This window comes from Artemia franciscana, chromosome 4 (genome assembly GCF_032884065.1).
Source record: "Artemia franciscana chromosome 4, ASM3288406v1, whole genome shotgun sequence".
Taxonomy (NCBI): domain Eukaryota; kingdom Metazoa; phylum Arthropoda; class Branchiopoda; order Anostraca; family Artemiidae; genus Artemia; species Artemia franciscana.
Genome location: NC_088866.1, coordinates 47053134 through 47069324, shown reverse-complemented (window position 1 = coordinate 47069324; position 16191 = coordinate 47053134). Strand labels below are relative to the sequence as shown.

The 16191-nt window shown below is 36.5% G+C and overlaps 1 long non-coding RNA gene and 1 other non-coding gene across 2 annotated transcripts in view; one reads left to right on the top strand and one right to left on the bottom strand.

Annotated features, from left to right (window-relative positions):
- The window catches only part of LOC136025670 (uncharacterized), a 268288-nt gene that overhangs the window by 13063 nt on the left and 239034 nt on the right, over positions 1–16191 (bottom strand). The window lies entirely within an intron of this gene.
- Positions 15081–15271, top strand: LOC136026710 (U2 spliceosomal RNA). Its single transcript, XR_010617396.1, has one exon. It is a non-coding gene; the product is annotated as a U2 spliceosomal RNA (small nuclear RNA).

Genomic DNA, 16191 nt, shown 5'->3' with positions numbered 1-16191 from the left:
TCATTTTTACAAGCTAGAAAAACATTTCAGAAAAAAATACATCCAATCACCTTTGTGATGCGCTGGAACGCTACTCCATGGACAATTTTTACCTTTGAAAATTCTCGCCTTTACATGATTTTTTTTTATATTTAACCAAACACTTAAAAAACTATAGATTATATGACCGCCTTATCTCTATGACTGTTTGCCTTAGTTCTTCTGCCCTAGGAATGACGCATGGACGGATAATAGATAGACTTATCTAATAACAAATGAAATAACATCATTTTTATACAATCCTAATAAGAGAGTAAAATGGAATAAAAAAAAAGTTTTTTTTTAACTGAAAGTTACTAGTGATATTAAAACTTAAAACGAACAGAAATTACTCCGTGTATGAAAGAGGCTGTTCTGTCTTCATCGTCCCGCTCTTTACGCTAAAGTTTGACTATTTCTCTCAATTCTACTTTTTGAAACAGTAAAAAAAACTTTAGTGTAGAGAGCGGGGCGTTTAAGCGGGAACAGCCCCTTTCATATACGAAGTAATTTCTGTTCGTTTTAAGTTCTAATATCACTCCTTAATTCCAGTTAAAAAAACATGTTTTTTTTTAATTTCTGAACGTTTTTGAATTAATGCGTGTTTTGATTTTGGCTCTCTGTACATGAATAATTAAAACGAAATATGCATACTAATTTATTTTTATGGCTAAATGTCTCTCTCATAGTTTTGATCGGACGATTTTGAGAAAAAAGGAGCGGGGAAGTAGGTCTCCAATTGTTTGGTTATTTAAAAAGGCAACTAGAACTTTTATTTTTTGCCAACGTTTTTATTAGTAAAACTATGCATAACTTACGTAATGAACTTCTACATTCGTATATATTTATTACTTATACGAGGGGGGTCACGGCCTCGTAAATACCTCGCTCTTTACACTAAAGCTTAAATTTTGTCCCAATTCCTTAAGAATGACCCCTGAATCACAAAGGCATACGCGTAATACTGAACCTCTCATACGGGTAATAATTTCTGTTCGTTTTAGGTTTAAATGCTGCTCCTTACTTTCAGTTGAAAACACTTTTTCATATTTATTTTTTCATTGTTATGTTAGAAAATGCCATAAAATACTTCTCCCCCTTTATGGAAGTTTTCTTCCCCATGGCCAATCCCTCCATGAAAAGTTCCCCCTGATTAACCCCCTCCCCTCAACCCCTCCCCTCAACCCCTTCCCCCAACTAAAAAAATTACCTGAAAGTGTTTGTACTATGTTTAAAAACTGGTCAAAGTTTGTAACTTGTAGCCCTTTTCACGGGGACTCTTGGGAGTAAGTCGTCCCCAAAGACATAGTTATTAGGTTTTTCGACTATGCTGAATGAAATGGCTATCTCAGAATTTTGTTCTGCTGACTTTGTGAAAAAATGAGTTTGGGAGGGGCCCTGAGTGCCCTCCAATTTTTTTTCACTTAAAAAGGACACTAGAACTTTTTAATTCCGTTAGAATGAGCCCTCACACGACATTCTAGGACCACTGGGTCGATAAGATAACCTCTGGAAAAAACAAACAAATAAACACGCATCCGTGATCCGTCTTGTGGCAAAAAAAATGCAAAATTCCGCATTTTTGTAGATAGAAGCTTGAAACATTTACTGTAGGGTTCTCTTATACGCTGTATCTAATGGTGTGATTTTCTATGACTTTTAAGGGGTTTTTCCCCTATTTTCTCAAATAAGGCAAATTTTCTCGGGCTCTTAACTTTTTATGGGTAAGTCGAAATTTACTGAAAATTATATATTCACAATCAACATTAAAATGCAATCCTTTTGATGTAGCTATTGCTATAAAAATTCCATTTTTTTAGAGTTTCGGTTACTATTGAGTCGGGTCGCTCCTTACTATAGTTCATTACCACGAACTGTTTGATTAATGCCAGATTTGCCTCTCACTTAGTAGGACTATCTGTCTTGGCTTCTTATACAATTAAATGAAAAAAAGTTTTTTTTTAACTGAAAGTAAGGTGCGATATTAAAACTTAAAACGAACAGAAATTACTCCTTATATAAAAGAGGCTGTTCCCTCCTCAACGCTCAGCTCTTTACGTTAAAGTTTGACTCTGTCTCTCAACTCTACTTTTTGAAACAGTAAAAAACTTTAGCGTAAAGAGCGGGGCGTTGAGGAGGGAACAGCGTCTTTTGTATAAGGAGTAATTTCTGTTCGTTTTAAGTTTTAATATCGCTCCTTACTTTCAGTTAAAAAATCTTGTTTTTTTTATTTAATTTCTGAACGTTTTTAAATTAAGGCATGTTTTGATTTTAGCTCTCCGCACATGAATAATTAAAACGAAATTTGCATATTAATTTATTTTTATGGCTAATTGGCCTTTCTCATAGTTTTGATCGGATGATTTTGAGAAAAAAAGCGAGAGAATAGGCATAGTTACCCTCCAATTTTTTTGTTGTTTAAAAAACGTTTTTATTAGTAAAAATACACGTAACGTTCGAATTAGCTTACTTAACAAACTTCTATATTTGTATGTTTTTATTATGTATATGAGGTGGTTCACCACCTCGTCAATACGTCGCTCTTTACACTAAAGCTTAAATTTTGTCCCAATTGCTTAAGAATGACCTTTAAATCACAAAGGCCGTAGAAAAAATAGTTGAAATTAATAAAGTTACTTTAGCGTAAAGAGCGAGGTATTAGGAGGAGGTGAACCCCTCCTATGCGTAACAATCTTTTTTTGATTTAAGTTTTAATGCTGCTCCTTACTTTCAGTTGAAAAAACTTTTTCATATTTATCTTTCATTGTTCTTTTAAAAAAATTAAAAAATCTTGCGCCCCTTCATGGAAGTTTTCTTCTCCCATGGAAAATTCCTCCATGGAAAGATCCCCCTGCATAACTCCCTCCCCTCAACCCCTACCCCCAACCATAAAAATCCCCCTGAAAGCGTCTTTACACTTTCCAATAACCATTACTATGTGTAAACACTGGTCAAAGTTCGTAACTTGCAGCCCCTCCCACAGGGACTGTGGAGGAGTAAGTCGTCCCCAAAGACAGAGTTATTAGGTTTTTGACTATGGTGTATAAAATGGCTATCTCAGACTTTTGATCTAGTCACTTTGGGAAAAAATGAGCGTGGAAGGGGGCCTAGGTGCCCTGCAATTTTTTTGGTCACTTAAAAAAGGGCACTAGAGCTTTTCATTTCCGTTAGAACGAGCCCTCACACGATATTTTAGGACCACTGGGTCGATTAAATCATCCCTGGGGAAAAAAACAACAACACAAACACGCATCCGTGATTTGTCTTGTAACAAAAAATGCAAAGTTCCACATTTTTGTAGATAGATGCTGGAGACTTCTGCTGTAGGGTTCTCTGATACGCTGAATCTGATGGTGTGATTTTCGTTAAAATGAAAGGACTTTTAAGGGGGTTTTTCCCCTATTTTCTAAGCAAAAGCAAATTTTCTCAGGCTCGTAACTCTGGATGGGTGGTAAGTCTAAACTTAACGAAACTTATGTGTTTAAAATCAGCATCAAAATGTGATTCTTTTGATGCAACTATTGTTATAAAATTCTGTTTTTTAGAGTTTCGGTTACTATAGATCCGGGTCGCTCCTTACTACAGTTCGTTACCACGAATTGTTTGATTAGCCATGGCTTCATGCCTGCAAATATTCAATTTTAATTAATTGGATTTCTTGAATTCTCTTGAAAATTTTTCTTGAATTTAGTGGTCATTTTGGGATACACATGAAAAAATATAGGCTATGAATGATAGCAAGACCGAATCCAGGAATCAGGATTAAGGGATTAGTCCCCTCCCCCTCCTCTAAAAAATGTTTCTCCAACACAAACAGACGTTTAAAGTATATAACGTGTGAGATCCAACGTTTTACGTACAAGACGTTTTATGGTTGGGGGAGAGGTATGTGTGGGAGGATCTTTCCATGGATGTATCACGGGGAAGAGTATTTCTATGAAAGGGGCGTCGGATTTTCCGGTATTATTTAAAAAAAAAATCATTTTGGATACTTTTTTAGCAACCAAAAAAACTGAGGGAAACTAGGCCACCTCCCCCGCCCCTCTTTGATCAAAATCGTCCTATTAAGGATTTGAAAATACAGTTTAGAAAAACAAATAAAATACAAATTTCGTTTTAATTATCCGTCTGCGATGAGCCAAAATCAAAACCTGTATTAATTCAAATGCGTTCAGAAATTAAATAAGAAAAAAGTTATTTTTTCCACTGAAAGTGACGAACGACATTAAAACTCAAAACGAACAGAAATGATTCCGTACATGAAAGGGGCTGTCCCCTCCTCAACATCCCGCTCTTTACGTTAAAGTTTTCTATTGTTTTACAAAGTAGAACTGTGACAAAAGTCAAATTTTAGCATAAGGAGTGGGGGAGTAGACCTCAAATTGTTTGGTTCTTTAAAAAGGCAACTAGAACTTTTCTTTTTACGAACGTTTTTATTAGTAAAAATATAAACGTTTTTAGTAAAAATATACGTAACTTACGCAACGAACTTCGACATTCGTATGTATTTATTACGTATATGAGGGAGGTCACGCCCTCGTCAATAAATCGGTCTTTACACTAAAGCTTAAGTTTTGTCCCGATTCCTTAAGAATGACCCCTGAATCACAAAGACCGTAGAATAAATAGTTGAAATTAATAAAGCTGCTTTAGCGCAAAGAGCGAGGTAATAGGAGGGGGTGAACACCTCATATGCGTAATAATTTCTGTTCGTTTTAAGTTTTAATGCCGCTTCTTATTTTCAGTTAAAAAAACTTTTTCATATTTATTTTTTCATTGTTCTTTTAAAAAATTCTAAAAAATCCTGCTCCCCCTTCATGGAAATTTTCTTTCCCCATGACGAATTCCTCCATGGAAAGCTCCCCCCAAATAACCCCCTCCTCTCAACCCCTCCGTCAAACCAAAAAAAACCTGAAAGCGTCTGTACAATGTGTAAACACTGGTCAAAGTTTGCAATTTGTAGCCCCTCCAAAGGGGACTGTGGAGGAGTAAGTTGTCCCCAAAGACATAGTTATTAGATTTTTCGACTATGCTGAATAAAATGGCTATCTCTGAATTTTGATCGAGTGACTTTGGGAAAAATGAGCATATGAAGGGCCCTAGGTGCCCTCAATTTTTTTTAATCGCTTGAAAAGAGCACTAGAACTTTTGATTTTCGTTAGAATGAGCCTTCACACGACATTCTAGGACCATTGGGTCGATACAATAACCCCTGGGAAAAAAAAACAATAGCAAAAAAAAACAAAAAACAAATAAACATGCATCGGTGATCCGTCTTGTGGCAAAAAAATGCAAAATTCTACATTTTTTGTAAATAGAAGCTTGAAACTGCTACTGTAGGGTTTTCTGATACGATGTATAATATGGTGTGATTTTTGATTAAGATTCTATGACTTTTAAGGGGTGTTTTCCCCTATTTTCTAAAATAAGGCGAATTTTCTCAGGTTCGTAACTTTTGATGGGTAAGTTTAAATTTAATGAAACTTATATATTCAAAATTGGCATTAAAATGCAATCCTTTTGATGTAACTATTGCGGTTACTATTGAGTCCGGTCGCTCCCTACTACAGTTCGTTATCACGAACTGTTTGATTAATGCCATATTTGCCTTTCATTCAATCGGACTGTCAGTCTTGGCTTCTTATTAGTAGGGGAAAGATACGGAAAAAAAATGGTCGAACCAGGAAAAAATTGGTACAGAAATTATTTTTGCACCACTGTGTTCAGAAAAGAGAGCTCTACAACATATCAAAAATCTAAATCTCCATCCCGTTGCGAAATTCCCTTTTTTTCACGTTTTTTGCGCCTATTTTTTAGATATTTCCAGAATCCGAGAATGAGGAACCGTGAAAAGAAAAGTAGTTTATTGATGGTTTCCCTTTTAAGAAACGATTGTTTTTGTGCTCTTTTATTAGACAGAAACATCACGTTTAATCATTTAATTCTTTTTTATGTTTTGTTTTTGTTTTTGTATTAAGTAAAAAAAAAAAAAAAAAAAAAAATCAAGCGACACACGATCACGGGGTATTTTTCGAAGAGGAGCACGAATTTTTCGGTTCAGAATGAGGGTTTTCGTTGTAACATTCACCGACAGCTCACTTATTCCCAGTTCTCTTTTTTAGATGGCTGAGACCGCAGTTTTATGTCCCCTTTGTGAACGTTCAATAGACACCTCAGAATCGTCGGTACTGGCAGAAAAAAGAGCTACGGTGATCAATGAAGCTAGCAAAACGAGAGGTACCAGCATCTCTGTCGAGGCAGGGAACCAAGTCCATATTGCTTGCAGAAAGACTTTCACAAACAAAATATATCCGTCGAAAATTGAGAATGAGAGACGACGAACCTTGCAAGAAAAGACGGAAGCAGAAAAAGTGGTACTCCGATCACGGACTCCAAGTTTCAACTTCCAAGAGTGTTGCTTTTTCTGCACTACAAGGATAAATCTCCACACTACCCACAGAAAAGGACACGAGTGGTACAAGGTTCGGACTAAAGACTTTGAAGAGAGTATAAAGGCAGTGTGCAAAAACCGTGATGATGATTGGTCAAATAACCTTTTCCGCCGAATATGTGCAGTGTCAGACCTGCACGCAGTTGACGCCATTTATCACGCAGCCTGTTCTTCTATGTTTCGATTAAATAAGAGTCTTCCAGCCAGATTTGCGACGCAAGAACTTTTTGGAATACTTGAAGATACTGAGCCAGATAAAAAATGTCCAAAAAGGGGGAGGCCAGGTCACGATGAAAGATATCAGGCGTTTTTGAAGCTGGCTACTTTTTTCGAAGAAAATGACGAAGAACTGTATACAGTCAGTGAACTTGTTGTTAAAATGGGAGAGCTTTTGAGTGGGACAGACCTTGAACCGTACTGTAACAAGTACTTGAAGAGCAAGCTTCTGGAATATTTCAGTGACCAGCTAGTATTTGCAACTATTGACGGTAAGGCTGACGTGGTGACATTCAAAGAAAAAGCATCAGCGATACTCCAGAATTTTTATTACTTGGACAAAACCGATAACGAAGAGAGTGAGAAAATCAAGCTTATTAGAGCAGCAGCAAAGATTATCAAAAGTGATATCAAAAATTGGTTACTCGACAAGTAAGCAGCACCGCGACATGAGTTCCAGTAGAAAGGAGCGTGACTTCGACGATACCCAGAAGCTCGTCGGATACTTCGGAGAATCTTCTCCGTTCAGAGGTGACAATCAGCTTAGAAACATTGCCAACGGCATAACTTCTTCCCAAGATGTTAATGTTGACGAGGCCGATTTGGCTGGAAAGTTGATTCTAAGTAAGATGACGGGACAAACCTTGAAGGAGCAAGTCTTCAAGAAAAAAGACCAAGTGACCCAAATGAATACCAAAAAGGCGGGGTCCTCTGTGGTAGCGCACATAGATCCGGCGCTCCAATTCCAGCGGTTTATAATAGTAGCCCAACGAACTGACCTCCGAGAAGAATACTTCAAGTACGAACTTTGTACGATTCCTCCTTCTCTTTTCGAAAGCGATGGCCTTATGAGAAAAGCAAATAAGCCAGAGCTTGCAAAAGCGATCTTTCTGGCTTGCGGGATTGAGACTCAGTCACCCTCAAGACCTGCTTCTGCGTGTAACATCGTCTTGGATGGTGGTTCTCTTCTACATCGAGTTCCATGGAAGGTAGGGTCAACCTTCAAGGTCATCTTTGCTTCATACGTCCATTACGTACAAGCAAGGTACCCTAGTGCGATCGTTGTGTTTGATGGATATGAAGGTGGTCCAGCAATCAAAGATGCTACCCATTTATGTCGAGCAAGGATGGTTGGCCGCCAAGTCTTTTTCACCGAAGAGATGACCCTCTGCATGAAAAAAGAAGAGTTTCTTTCATGTAAGACAAACAAAGGACGTTTCCTGAAGCTGCTCGGCAACCATTTGGAAGCCGTTGGTTTCCGAATTTTCCACTCGGAAGGAGACGCCGACGTTCTGATTGTAGAAAAAGCCGTAGAAGCTGCTAGTCTTACAGACACATTCGTGGTTGCTGATGATACTGACATCTTGGTTCTTCTGATCAGTCGATCAGATTCGCGTTCCGGGCGTTTATATTTCTCACCTGAAGCTAAGTTTGGCGGTACTAGTTCAGCTTGGGATATTAGTGAGATGAAGCAGAAGCTAGGAACAGATGTCAGCAATCTGATACCGTTCTGTCATGCCGTGCTGGGTTGTGACACAACCTCTCACCTTTACGGAATAGGAAAGGGCAAAGCCGTTCAGCTGCTACTTTCCAACAAGAGTTTCAGGAACAGCGCTGCTATATTTGGCGACAAGCTCGCATCGCTTGACGATATTGTGGCAGCAGGAGAACGAGCATTGTTGATACTGTACGGTTGCCCTGATGTTTCGAACCTGGACACTGCCAGAAAGCTAATCTTTCACAGAAAAGTGAGCACTGCCACCACTTTCGTGCATCCACAAGAACTGCCACCGACTCAGGCAGCAGCGAAGTACCACTCGCTACGTGTCTACTGCCAAGTTCAAATCTGGCTCGGGAACCCAGTAGACCCTTTACGCCTGGGATGGAAACTGTAGGATAACGAAGTTTTTGCGCCAATAAAAACAGATCTCCCTGCCGCTCCGTCTCAGCTGCTGAAAATTATCAAATGCTCGTGTCGTATTGACGGCTGTGATAGTGAAAAGTGTACCTGTAAGAAAAACGGACTTGAGTGTACTATAGCCTGCCGTACCTGTAAGAGAAGCTTGTGCAACAATTCGAAGTTTCAAGAAGAAGAACTTAGTGAAGAAAAATAACAGTTAACTGTGATGATGAAAAATCTAGTTTCTATATTTTGATGATGTGCAATTTTTATATATTTGAAAAATAAGATAAAAGCTTTTCTCTGAACACATTAAGTTAGAACCTACCTTGTCTCATGGTGTTTGGCGCTGAGGTGTTTCGTCATTCCTGTTTATTGTTGTTTAGTCTTTTTTTTTCTAAGCCTTTCGTTTACATAGCCAAATAGACTACAACGCTGGTAAGAGTTTTTTTTCCCCAAAGACACAGTTTCCCCCCCCCCCTTTTTTTTTTGCTGATAAATATTTTTTTTTGGTCAGGTAACGAAATGAGTATCAGAAATGAATTCAGAGCCAAAAGCTGATCTAAAAAGATGTGTAAAACATTATAGTTTACGTTTTTAATCTTTTTCCCGGTTTTTGAGAAAATAAATAAAAAAAACATTAAAAAAAAGCAATTTCGCATCGAGCTAGAGATTTAGATTTTTGATATGTTGCTAAGCATTTTTTTCCGGTCCGGATGGTGAAGAAACCATTCCTGTACCAATTTTTTCCTGGTCAAAACTTATTTTTCTCCTACTATATACAATTAGCTATGGCTTCATGCCCGCAGCTTTTATTTCATTGGATTATCTCATTTATTTTATTTCATTGGATCTCTTGAACTCTCTGGAAATTTTTTCTTGAATTTACTGGTCATTTTGGGATACACATAAGAAAATATAAGCTATCTATGATAGCAAGACCGAATCCAGGAGTCAGGATTAGGGGATTAATCCCCTCCCCCTCTTCCAAAAAATGTTTCTCCAACACAAAATGACGTTTAAAGTATAAAACGCGTGAAATCTAAAATTTTACGTATAAGACGTTTTATAGTCGGGGGGATGGGGATGTGTGGGAGGATCTTTCCTCGGATGTATCACGGGTAAGAGTATTTCCATGAAGGGGGCGCTGGATTTTCCGGTATTATTTAAAAAAAAATCATTTTTGGATACTTTTTTAGCAGCCAAAAAATTTGGAGGGAAACTAGGCCATCTCCCCCGCCCCTCTTTGATCAAAATCGTCCGATCAAAAATTTAAAAAAACAATTTAGCAAAACAATAATATGCAAATTTTGTTTTAATTATTCATGAACAATGAGCAAAAATTAAAACTTGCGTTAATTCAAATGCGTCCAGAAATCAAATTAAAAAAGTTTTTTTTTCCACAGAAAGTAAGGAACGACATTGAAACTTAAAACGAACAGATATGATTCCATATATGAAAGGGGCTTTCCCCTCCTTAACGCCCCGCTCTTTACGCTAAAATTTTCAATTGTTTTACAAAGTAGAACTGTAACAAAGAGTCAGATTTTAGCATAAGGAGTGGGGGCGTTGATAAGGGGACAGTTCCTTCCATATACGGAATCCAGGAAGCAAGGTAACAAATTACCTAAAGCCCATTAAACTAGGTAAAGTGCTTGCACTGAAAATTGAATAGACTTTTAAATTGTTATTTGAGATCCGATGACAGGTTATGGTTATAAAGCGACAAGACCGGAAAGATAAAAAACGAAGTTTGTTTCCTTGTATTGAAGTTTGTTTCAAATATGCAATAATATGTATCTCCCCGGGTATTTCGGAGAACGTAATGCATCAAGAAAATAATAGACATTATGGTGGCATTTTGGTTTTGGCTAAAGCATCTGCTATTGAAAGCTATGAGAGAATTAATAGTAAATCTGAAAACTTGCTTTGGTTTTATATTTTTTTAAACGTGGGAAGCAATTAATTTTGGGGTTTACTTCAAGCAATTAATTTACCTCCACAGAATAGTTCATATAATCGAGAAAATACTTCGGAAATTAAAGAAGAAGAATTATCGTTAATACAGAAAAGTTAGAGAGATCTGGAGTGCGTGTTGATGGGGTATTTTAATTCTTATACCGGCATAGAGGCTGAGTTCCCAGATTTAGGGGATTTTTTCCAATTTGCTGTACAATACCACGAAGTAACAAGGATTAAAAAAGAACAAATAAATATATGGGGAAGAAAATTTCTAGTGGCTTACGCCTCAAACCCTAAGATCTCTATGCCTCTTTTTTGAAAAAGATAGTCCTATCAGCCCTTACTCAAGAAAATCCTATCAATCCTTACTTGATTCAGTTTGGCACCACAGTAGAATTTCGAGCTCTTTCAAGATTATCTAAAATTCGTGTTTTGTAACCGGAAACACACGGGCCGTTTAATAATAGTAATTAGCTTTCTTGAATGTGCTAAACAAAACTTAGCGTGAGGACTTTCTTTGTGTTTGTGTGTTTTTTTCTCTCTCTCTTCCTCTCGCTCTCTCTCTCTCTCTTTAATGTGACGGTGTGTCTGTCCGTCACTCCTTCAGAACTAATTACCTTATGTATTTATCTAACGGTTCAATGAGAGCTGGGATATTTTGACATTAAAATGCAATTAAAATGCAATTGACATTAAATTGCTTGAAGTAAACCCAAAATTAATTGCTTCCCACGTTTAAAAAAATATAAAACCAAAGCAAGTTTTCAGATTTACTATTAATTCTCTCATAGCTTTCAATAGCAGATGCTTTAGCCAAAACCAAAATGCCACCATGATGTCTATTATTTTTTTGATGCATTACGTACGATCTGTTCTCCGAAATACCCGGGGAGATACATATTGTTGCCTATTTGAAACAAACTTCAATACAAGGAAACAAACTTCGTTTTTTATCTTTCCGGTCTTGTCGCTTTATAACCATAACCTGTCATCGGATCTCAAATAACAATTTAAAAGTCTATTCAATTTTCAGTGCAAGCACTTTACCTAGTTTAATGGGCTTTAGGTAATTTGTTACCTTGCTTCCTGGATTCCGTATATGGAAGGAACTGTCCCCTTATCAACGCCCCCACTCCTTATGCTAAAATTTGACTCTTTGTCACAGTTCTACTTTGTAAAACAATTGAAAATTTTAGCGTAAAGAGCGGGGCGTTAAGGAGGGGGAAGCCCCTTTCATATATGGAATCATTTCTGTTCGTTTTAAGTTTTAATGTCGTTCCTTACTGTGTGTGTGTGTGTGTGTGTGTGTGTGTGTGTGTGTGTGTCGAAATTTTTACTTTTTGTGTTTTATTCAGTTTTTTCATTCGGCCTTTTTGGGGGGGGGGGGGTCCGATAGAGCAGTACTAAAATCAAGCAATAACGCACACACACACACACATACACACACACACACAAACACACACATATATATATATATATATATATATATATATATATATATATATATATATATATATATATATATATATATATATATATATATATATATATATATATATATATATATATATATATATATATATATATATATATATATATATATATATATATTGTTTTGTTTAGTTTTTAAAACTAAAAATTTTATTTGTGGAATGTAAGTTAGGAGTGACTATTAGTTTCAGGTATCGGTAGTGTTAATATTCTGACACAATCTTATTTTAAAATTTGGACAAGACAGCCATAAAACTTTTCAGTAAATAGGGGTAAAACCAAAATAACTTTTTAGTTATAAAAAGTATTATTGGGTTATTCCCCCATCCCCCAGAAAATACCCCCGTGGAAAATTCCCCCTCCCCTCCCATAGAGTAAATAGAGGAATAGAAAATGATGTAGTCCTAATAAAAAAAACAACAACACAACAATGTAAAAAAAAAGTTAGTGCCCAATTTTTGTTAAAACTATATAGCAAAAAATGTTATCCCCCAGGGGCATTTAAGGTTCGAATGAAAAGGTTGGTTATATAAACTTTACAGATCGTTGATTTGGTTGAAATCGGAATCTTTAATTCCTTTTTAAGAATCAAAAGTGATGGATTTCAATCAGACCTTCCCCGACTACCCTTCTTTGCTCCTAACACAATAACGGCTTAGATTATTTAGTTAGGCCTTTCAGAGTAAGCTGTGGCAGATCTTGAACTCGTCTGAAGCCACTATGTGTATACTTTTAATACAAATTCTACGGTTAATAAGTCACTAGAACCTGGGGGTCAGGATTCTAAGCTATGCTCTGGGGGATTTAGAATTCTTATGGAAGAGATGGTTGTATAAACTTAAAAATTGGCTCATTTGGTTTAATTTAAAGTTCTAGTTCCCTTTTAAGAGTCAAAAGCGATTGAGTTCAACCAGCCCCCCTCCCAGCAACCCGTCTTTCACCACGCGCAAATATCACAATAACAGCTTACATTATAAAGATAGACCTTTCAGGGCAATTTGTGCCAGACCTAGCCAGAAGACACTATGTGTGTACTTTTAATGCCACATCTACAAATATAGTAACTAATGACGTTAAGGGTTGAAACGTTTAGTGGGAGTTACAATTAAAGGAAAGACACGATACACATGAAAGTATTAAAAGGTGATAGAAGCAATATCATAGGCAGCGCTGCTCTATCATCGCTAATAGTTCAATTATATTTTAAAAGAGCTAATTTGATTGGAAATTCGAAGCTGTAGTACCCTTTTTACGACTCAAAAGTGTTTGGAGTGTAATCAGCCCTCCTCTTTAGCTCATAATTATCCATGTATTTTTAATCAAAATTTTAAGAAAGCCATTTTGTTTAGCATAGTTTAACGATCTTGTAAATATATATTTAGGGCTATTGTGCAGGTTAACCCCCACTGTTTCGCGATTTGCTCTTTATGCTTAAAAACCAAATGTAACTTTAAGATTAAATGAAAATGGCGAGTTCAAGATCCACCATAGCTTATCCTGAAAGACCTAACTTTACAATTTGAGCCGTTATTGTGATATTTGTGTTTGGTTAAAAGAGGGGTAGTTGGGGGAAGTGTAATTGAAATCCATTATTTTCGACTCATAAAAAGGAACTAAAAGGTCTAATTTCAACCTAACGAGTCACTTCTAAAGTTTATATAACTTTCCCTTCCCTTCGAACCCTAAATTCCCAATGGGCATAAAATGCACCACTCACCTCCAGACTCTAGTGGTTCGCACGGACCCTTGTCCAAACATTGAATAAGTTTCTTCCTTTGAGCCCGTACTATGTTGCAATTTTGTGAATTGAAAGGAAAAAGTATGCATATTGACAATGTTTAAACCTAGTAAATTAGAACATCTCTTAAATAAACACATTTTGTTTTTCTTAGTCTTGTATTAAAGCAAATGATGGGGTATCAATGACCAGTCGCCATAATTAAATTAAAGCGCATTTTGTATAGAATTACTCAAGTAAATGACAAATTAAAAGAACAAATACTTATACAATAAAGTAAGCAATCATTTATCTGATAAAGTCTCACTGTTTCGTGCCTGTGCATCTTTCTTAGGTAATTGAAAATTCAGCTTTTGTTTCCATATTTGAAGCAAATTTAATAATATCTTAATAAAACTTGCATTGTTACCATGTAGCATATATGGAAATCCAGTGGCTTTATCAGGAAGGAAATTTTCTCTACAAGATTTCTTTCCTGCATTCCTCCTCTTAGATTAAAAAAAAATCTCTTCGTGGTATTATCATTGAAAAAGGGCTTGTTTTTTTTGCTTTGTATTTTTGTTAAAGAAATTGAAAAGACAGCGAGATTCCAGTGCCTGGAATCTGGAGAATACTCTTTCGCCCCCTCTCCCCTTCCCCTTGGGCTGTGTTTACAAATCTATTTTGAGGAAGGAATACAAAAAAAAAAAATAAAACCCATCAGAAACTTGTTTAAATGCATTGCCCTACGTTTTAACGAGTCGGACAAACAGATCGGAGATTAGCATATTGGGTCCAGCATTGTCCCCTAGTTTCCATGAATTGGCGCATTTGATCAATACCAGTGGTGTCGACTGGTGTATTGACAATTTTTATTGCAAATGAGGGTGTTTTTTGGGGTATTTTTGTAAAAGAAAGTAAAAAAAAAACAAGAGAATTGTTCTCTCTGGATTTCGAAAAAAAACTTTTCTCTGTCCCCCACCCCCTTAATTGCCGTGAATTAACGTTATTCATCAATGCTGGTTCCGATCATTGTTAGCTAAAGGGCCAAGAGAATATATCTCTGGTTTAAGGTGTTATCTTTTCTGATTTTGGCTTTTTGAGTGACAATTTTGTCCAAGTCTTAATTGGAAAATTTTCCGTTTACTATTAAAATTTTGAGATAAACTTTGATATTATGGGAAATGTTTCGTACTGTTTACAAAAATCTAAAGACAAAGTGATAAGTTAATTGAATGTTATTTGGGAATTGCAACCGAAATAAATTTTATGACAAACTTTGTTACTTGTATTCTTATAACTCCTTTGACATTCCTTGTAGAATTATCGCTTCTCGGCATTTTTGCTAAGATCAAAGTGTAGTATCTGTTCTTATCAGCTTAATATCTGATACGGCCCCTACATGGGCCCAGAATATTAAACTGATTTTTGGAAACCGGAGGGGTGTCAGGGCTTGCTCCGCTCCCTTCACACGTTGGCCCGGTATTGCAGTACTTCCGGGATCGGCGCACCCCTTTCGAGACGAGATCAAAGTCCATGAACCCTAATCAATAATGTGTTATTGAACCAAACTATTTAACTGAACCAAATGATTCATCTGGATCTATTGAAGAATGGTCTCAAGAGATGCTACAATTATTCAAGGTCAAATCTCATCATGAAAAAACATCTGTAACAGCTGTCCTCCACAAATTCTTTCATCAGAACAAATTTATGATGTCACTTGCTTTGAATTGCACTAAATATATTACCTACAGGACTGTTCGTGATTAACATTTCCTCGTAAGTTTAAATAACAAATATATCCCTGTGAATCGAAATTTCTACTCTTAGCACACAATCAGGCTTAAAATAGACCTATAGTTACATTGTGCTGTATCTCAATCAGAAAACACCCAAGCATTTGACTGTAGTCACCAACATTTTTGACAATAAAATTACCATATTTTTACCAGTGAACAGTAAAAGGTCATTAGTTGACATCAAGTTGCTGAAGAAACTACAAGAAAACTGATATTTATTTTACGTCCAAGGTAATTCAAAACCAAGGCTTAGGAAAGCTACACTCAAACATGAGGTTTAAAAAGAATTCAATAATCTCTTATCAGAGCTTTGTTTAAATTTAACTGAGAGTGATGTTCTGCTGCTAGAAGTATTTTAGGAACAGACAAAGCTAAATTGTTCACTAGTGCGTGCCATAGCAGGCAAAAACAAGGGGAAAAAATTTAAAAGGAAAAGCGTTCTTCCTGTAGGCTGTCCTGAACACTTGAAAGTGTTCTTCAAAAAATCGGGCCATATATTTGAACATTGGGGGGGGGGGGTAAGTATAGCGGGTTTGCATGCCTAAGGTGTTAGTTACAATTATTCTGCATATTATATAGTAAGAATAGTTTTCTACCTACACACTGTCCAAATATTTTACCCCTACAGACTTCA